This window comes from Lactuca virosa, chromosome 1 (assembly GCF_052849685.1).
Source record: "Lactuca virosa cultivar CGN04683 chromosome 1, Lactuca_virosa_CGN04683_v6, whole genome shotgun sequence".
Lineage (NCBI taxonomy): Eukaryota > Viridiplantae > Streptophyta > Magnoliopsida > Asterales > Asteraceae > Lactuca > Lactuca virosa.
The window spans coordinates 107,340,956-107,348,309 of NC_136426.1; the positions used below are offsets into that span (position 1 = coordinate 107,340,956).

A 7,354-nucleotide genomic window follows, 5' to 3' on the forward strand; every position below is an offset into this window, starting at 1 on the left:
ATTGTATGCGATCATTAGACGACCAAAGGGCTTGTAGCCCAGCGGTATTAGGTGGTGCCCTCCCTCTTTGAGGTTGAGGGTTCAAGTCCCGTCGTGGACATAGGTGAAATAAGTGTTGTTAGTTTAGTAGTAGATTAGATTTGTCGGTTCAAAAAAAAAAAAAAAGAATTATATACATTTTTATGCATAGTTAATGCAAAGATAATGTTGTTTACAATAATGAATGTATAATAATAATAATTTTCCACGCTTATAAATGTATAAAAAAAAATCAGGTTTTTAAATATGTTGATTAGAATCATAATAAAATACTAAAAAAACGTGTAATCAGTTTTTTTATAATTAAGTTCAAGGTTGAAGATTTATTCAAAATGTTTACATCTAGAAGTACTAATATTTAGAAATATTTTTTTCATAACAAATTGTTCTGCAGAAATTTCCATGGACTTTCTCCCTCTTGTTCAAGTATATATAAATACGCAAGCACCATGCAAAGGAAAAACATCTCAATCCACCATTTTTCCATTTCTCAAATTAACATATCGAATACAATGGCAAACAGTCTCATCTCCACTTCCACAGCCGCCACCACCTTCATAGTCGTCCTTCTCTCCCTCCTCCTCGCCGGAAAATCCCAAACTTTCTCAACCAGCTTGCCACGAACAGCGCTGCCACGTGGGAAGCAAAACCTAACCCACCTCCACTTTTTCTTCCACGACGTGGTTGGTGGCCCAAATGCAACGGCCATTCGGGTGGCTGCAGCCCCGATTACCAACACTTCCGCCACCGGATTTGGGGCAGTGATCATGATGGACAACCTCTTGACGGTGGGGCCAGAACCAAACTCTACTCGTGTGGGAAGAGCTCAAGGGATGTATGCGTCTGCGGATTTGAATGACATGAGCTTTATGATGATTCAGAATTATGTGTTTGATGAAGAAAGGTATAATGGAAGCACTTTGAGTATATTGGGTCGGAACCCTATTATGTCGCCGGTGAGAGAGTTTCCGGTGGTCGGAGGGAGTGGTGTTTTCCGATTTGCTCGTGGGTATACCGAAGCTCGGACTTATTTTCTGAATGCTACCAATGGAGATGCCATCGTCGAGTACAATGTTTATGTCCTCCATTATTGATATTAGCTTTTCATTCTTTGCTTATTTATGTTCTTATTTCTGTGTTTCCATTTCACGATAATTCTTTAATTATTTATGTGTATACATTTGTTTATTTGTTTATGCAGAATTACTTATCCGTATTTAAATTTAAGAAATCTGGTTAGCAAGATTTTTTTTTTTTTTTTTTTTTTTAGAAACAGCAAATATATCATTTAAATAAGAGGGTAACGCCCATATAGCAAGGAGCTACAAAGGCAGAAAACAGAAAAAAAGAAAACAAGGTACAATTACAAAAGTAGAATTAATAAGCAAGATGAGTAAAAGGCGACGTACACCATTCCGCCCAGATCATACACACATCATTGCCTCTATGTCTCCACCAAGTATAAGAGAGTGAGATTACATTGTCAGCCAGTTTTGTGGAATTCACCTTGATACTCTTAAAAGTCTTATAATTCCTGGAGATCCAGATGTTCCAAATCAGGCAGTAGAAAATAGAAATCAGAATATCCTTTTTCTTGGGACAGTTCCCCAAAGTAGCAGCATAATCAATGAATTCTCTAACACTCGAGAAAGTTATGTCTCCAATTCCACACCATTTAAGTATCCATTGTTGCATCTCTCTAGAATAATCACAGGTAATTAGCAAGTGATCAACCGATTCTAATTCATTATTGCACAACGGGCATAACGAACTGGGGGTAGTTACACCCCTAGTAGCTAAGGCTTCAGCCACCGGAATCCCATATAATGTTGCACGCCAAACAAAGCATCACACCTTCAAAGGGATTGTCTGTCCACCGAATTGTCGTCCCCTTGTATGGGTTGAGCTTTGACTCTAAAAATTTCCTCATTCTATTCACCGTGAATTCCCCATTAGGATTAATGATGAAACTGAAACCAAATTTGGATTTTACCCCAACATTTAGATTTCCAATATCCGTGTATAGATGTAACAATTCATTTAATTCATCAGGCCCAGTTGGTTCAAATCTCCACATCCACGTGAAGCCATTCGTAGATAGTCTATTATCCAATGAGCAACATTTGATTGTTTCCATTGCTTATAAGTTCGGAAATTTGGTAAAGTAAGGAGTTTTACTGCACCAAGGGTCTTTCCAGAACAGAATTTTGACATCCGACCCCAAGATAAGGGCAAAAATGTCCGTCCAATCTATGTGAAGCGATTTAATAGACCTGAAAGCTTTAGAAATATTGCACCCTACCCCATTTGATGATTTCCTCGCCATATATGAGGCAGGTTTGTTGAATAGATTGTGAATACTTATAATAACATCTCTCCATAAACCATTCTTTTCATGAGCCTCCACCACCATTTAATTAGTAAGGTAGTGTTTTGTGCAAGTATTGATCCAACACCCAAACCCCCATTTGTTTTAGGGGTTGTGGCTTTTTTCCATTCTACCCAGTGAATTTTCCTTTTAAGCTCACTAACGCCCCATAGAAATATACGCCTTGTTTTATCAATGATAGCCAATGGAGCTTTAAACAGGGACATATAGAATGTAGGGAGATTGTCTAGAACTGGTTTGATGAGGGTTAGACGTCCTCCAAATGATAAGGAAATGGCTTTCCAACTAGAAAGTTTGGAAGATAATTTGTTCATAATCGGTTTCCAGTTTTTCTTAAGTGCCATATTATCACCTACCTGAATAGCGTTGGAAAAAGTTTCTTTTTCAATTCCCACACCATATAAGCATGATTTGAGAAAATTGACTTTTAGCCGCAAAGAAATATGGAAACACTTCAGAATCCGTGATAGATTTTTTAAGTTCTCACAGTCATATTCTCCAACAAATATCACGTCGTCATCATAAAGAAGATTTGATATTAAAGGACCATCACCGGGTAGTTTGATCCCCTGGACATTGAAGTTTTCGCAAGCACTTTTCACCGTAATATTTATCCCTTCCATGGCCAAGATAAAAAGGAACAGTGATAGCAGATCACCTTGTCTAACCCCTTTGGATATTGGAAATTCTTCGATAGGAGACCCGTTTACAAGAGTTGATGCTTTTGCTGAAGATAAACAACTTGCGATCCAATTCCTCTATTTGCAACCGAAGTTCATCTGTTCCATCACTAAGTCCAAATATCCCCACATAATTGAATCAAAGGCTTTTTCGAAATCAATCTTGAACAAAAACATTTTTCTCTTTTTATGTTTCGCCCATGATACAAATTCGTTTATTATTAGAGGACCATCGAGAATGTATCTGCCTTGAATATATTATGACTGAGTCTCATCTACCACCGACCCAATTACCTTCTTCAGTCTAGTAGCAAGTATCTTTGTAATCACTTTGTACATACAACCAATAAAGCAAATATGGCGATAATCACTGAGATTTAGTGGATCAGGTACCTTTGGAATTAGAGTAATGTTTGAAGAGTTGCATCCAGGTGCAAGAGAGCCATTGAGTTCAAAATGCTTAACAAAGCGTGTTATGTCACCACCGATGGTATCCCAATAAGCTTTTATGATTTTGAAAGAATACCCGTCCGGGCCAGGTGCCTTTTCACTTCCACACTGCCAAACAATAGATTTTATCTCCTAGATCGTGAACATAGATTCGAGAAAGCTTGATTGAGCTGACGAAAGTTGCTTGAAGTTACTATTAATGAATTTGGGTCTGTGGGACCGGCGTTCACAGAATTTTTCGGCAAAAAAGTTAAAGATTTCAGATTTCACAACCCTGGAATCTGAATTCCAATCACCATTAATGTTTAAACCATGAATTTTCTTCATCCGATTCTTGTGTTTGAGGCTGCCATGGAAGAAACGAGAGTTTTCATCCTCGTCCATAACCCATTTAATTTTATCCTTCTGTTGAAGATCTAGCTTTACTAACTGTTCAATCTCCAATATCTTGTGCAAGTCTTCCTGCCTTACCCATTATTCCATGTCAGTTAGTAGTCGAGATTCAAATATAGAGTCCAATATCTCCACCTACTTTTAAGTTGAACTAAAATTTCCTGCTCATTGGAAGATTTCAACCTGCTCCATTCACGAATGATGTTTTTGACGAATTTAAGTTTAGCAGCCAAAATCCTATCAGGGGGTACCAAAACCCCTAAAGGATTCCCAAGCACTCTTGAATAACACATGAAGTCTTTCAGTTATATTTACGAATTGAATAACCTAAACGCGGAAGGCCCATAATCACAGTTGGAAGGCCTTAGAATGATAGGAGCATGGTGAGAGTGTTCACGAGCAAGAGCAGCGACCCATGTAAGTGGTTGCAGATTGACGGAATTCAAGCAGAAAAGAAAGCGACCAATCTTAGTCAGTTTGTGTCCATCCTCCCACAAAAAACGTGAATTTTTACCCCCCCCCCATATTGAATTCGTGTAAACCCGCATCCACGATTAATTTATTGAAGTCTGCATCCGAGAACTTACAGAATGCAGAGTTGAATCTTTTGTGTGCAAATCTTAATGCATTAAAGTCTCCAAGAAAGATCCAAGTGTTTGCTGGATACAAATTTTTAATGGTTGAAAGCTCAGCCCATAAAGTCTCCAAGAAAGATCCAAGTGTAACCCTAATGTGCACACTATATAAGAACCCCTCTAGGTCATGAAATTGGCACTAGTGGTTACACAAGAGGGCAAGCCGATTTTATGAGTGCAAGTAATATTCTCTCAAGTTATTCCAATTGTTGGTGGTGTTGTGTGATTCCATTTGAGGTGCAACACTTGGGGCACTAAGTTCTTAAAGGTCCAAGGCTTCCAACTACAACAAAAGGTATGTCTTCTAACTTGTTTTATTACCCAAGTATCAAAGTTTGTATGCTAGTTAGGGTAATACCTTAGAAAGATCAAGTTTGCATGTATAATAGAGAAAACATAGATCCAAGGTATTTAGGGTTGCATGCACACCTTAGGAGTGTTAGAATGCTCAAAACCCAACAGTGGTATCACAGCCTAGGCTTGTTTTCAATTATACTTGATGCTACTTGCTTGGAAATGCTTTAAAAATCGATTTTCTGCTGTTCTGGACAGTGGACTCGCCGATTCCAAGCACAAATTCATTTAACTCGCCGAGTTGGTTCATACACTCGACGAGTTGGTGCCCCAGAATGCAGTTTTTTGAGTTTTTTTGGCTGGAATTGGACTAGGATCATTACCCTAAACTGTTTTTGATCTTATAAACTTGTTTTTGATGTGGTAATGATCATGCTTATCCAATTTATAAGATAATTGTCAAAGTTTCATGTTTTGTATTAGTTTATATGGTTAGGCTAATTACATGAAATTTGTTTGATGTGAATTGTCTTGTTCTTATGAGTTTAATTTAGATCATAGACAAACTGTTTGATTTTCTTGTTAGAATTTTTGATCTAAATAATTTTGATGAATTCCATAACTTGTCCTCAAGTTATGGAAAATGAAAAGTTTTCTTTTAAAGAAATCATTAAAGTCATAGGTTATGAACTTGAAAAGTCTTTTTCCCATAAATGGTTTTATGAACTCCATAACTTGTCCTCAAGTTAATGAATGTCAAAAGTATTTTTTTAAAACCTACATTAAACTCATAAGTTATGGATTCTAAAAGTTTTTGAAAAGTTCAAAACTTGCCCTCAAGTTTTGGAACTTGTAAATGTAGAGTCTTCTTTTGACACATTTAGTTCCAAACCCTAGAGTTTTAAAAGTTTAAAATTAAATCCTTATACTATTATAATATTATAGGTTTAATATTTATATATGTATAAGAACAAAGTCAGTCTTACCGTTAGTAGGCCTCATTCACGAAGTCGGTCTATAAGGGGGGTATAAGGTTACTGCCTATAAAATGGCAGTTTAATGGGTGTCCACTCTCACCCACCGCTTCCTTGACTGGTGGAGGGTCGTTAGCCGAACGGGTAGGAGAGGACTCTAATTCTCCCTTCATTAAAAGTATAATGATAAATATAAAGTAACTAAACACTTATAAATTCTCAATCTTAGTTACTTAGGAAAATGTGAATATGGTGCTAACCCATGAAATTGCACTTTGCACCTTGTTAAGCTATTAGTGGAGCGTGTGTGGTTAACCGACACACTAATCTGGACTGACAGTGCGTGGCAAAGGGTAGCTTGATGTTAATCATAGATCAATGGAGCGTGTGTGGTTAACCGGCACATTGATTAGGTGGTTGTAACATTGGGTGTACCAAGCTAATTTGCATGGTTATTCACACCTTGTTTGTGATCCTCGGCATCCCAGTCACAAACATGAAGGGCACAATCGAGATTTAAACATGCCATTGAAAGTTTCAATGAATCTCAAAGGATCTAGGAATTTCAATTCACTTAAAACCTAAAATTCTTTTTCGTTTTTCGTGATGGAAATTGGTAAATCGTCATTTACCTACCTTCAAATATTTTGCAATTTGGATTACGGCATCCCTCTTCCGAATTGTAAAATATTGTGTTGGGTCCTAGCCTTAATATTTCATTTGGGTTGTATTAAGGACTTAAATTAACTAACTTGAATTTCTCCCATTGTAGATGTCTAGTTCGGACAACTAAGGTATTCCCAAATCTTTTGGAACAAGCTTTCCTCTTGAAGATGATGTCCCGCGGTTGGATCGTGGAAGTCATACTTCACTTCCTCCACCTCCTCCAATAATTCTCCCTAACCCACAAGTTCAAAGACTTGAAAAATTCAAGGTCACTAAAGCCCTACTTGCAATGAAACAAAAAGATGGAAGGCCTGTGTGTACTCACGTCTTGGAGATGAAGTCACATATTGACAGGTTGAGAGTATTGGGTGTCGAATTCTCGAGGAATTTAGCTATTGACTGGGTTCTTCAGTCGCTTCCCGAGTCATATGGTGAGTTCATTAAGGACTACTATGTGATAGACCATGACATGACCCTTATTGATCTTACCTATTTTCTTGTTTCTGCTGAATCAGCAATGATTTGGCGCACTGGAAAAGCAAATTTGATTGGAAGATCTACTCCCCAAACTTCCATGGATATTGACAATGGAAACATTGGAAGTCCAGAAAAGATTTCTCTTTCCAAGGGAAAGAGAAAGGCTAAGTCTGAGATTGTCCCGTGTACCATTCCCAAAGAGTCTATATGTTTCTATTGCCAAGAAAAGGGGCATTGGTTGCGAAGCTGCCCTGACTACCTGAAAGATCTGAGAAAAGGTAGAATCGAAAAATTTGACTCTGCTTCAGGTAAGTCTACTGTCTAACTCTATTAAGTTCTTAATTGTTGATTCTTAAT

The 7,354-nt window shown here is 37.6% G+C and overlaps 1 pseudogene; it reads left to right on the forward strand.

Annotated features, from left to right (window-relative positions):
• Window positions 1-520: 520 nt before the first annotated feature.
• On the forward strand, window positions 521-1,268 carry LOC145106105 (dirigent protein 22 pseudogene; annotated as a pseudogene).
• The last annotated feature ends 6,086 nt before the right edge of the window (window positions 1,269-7,354 follow it).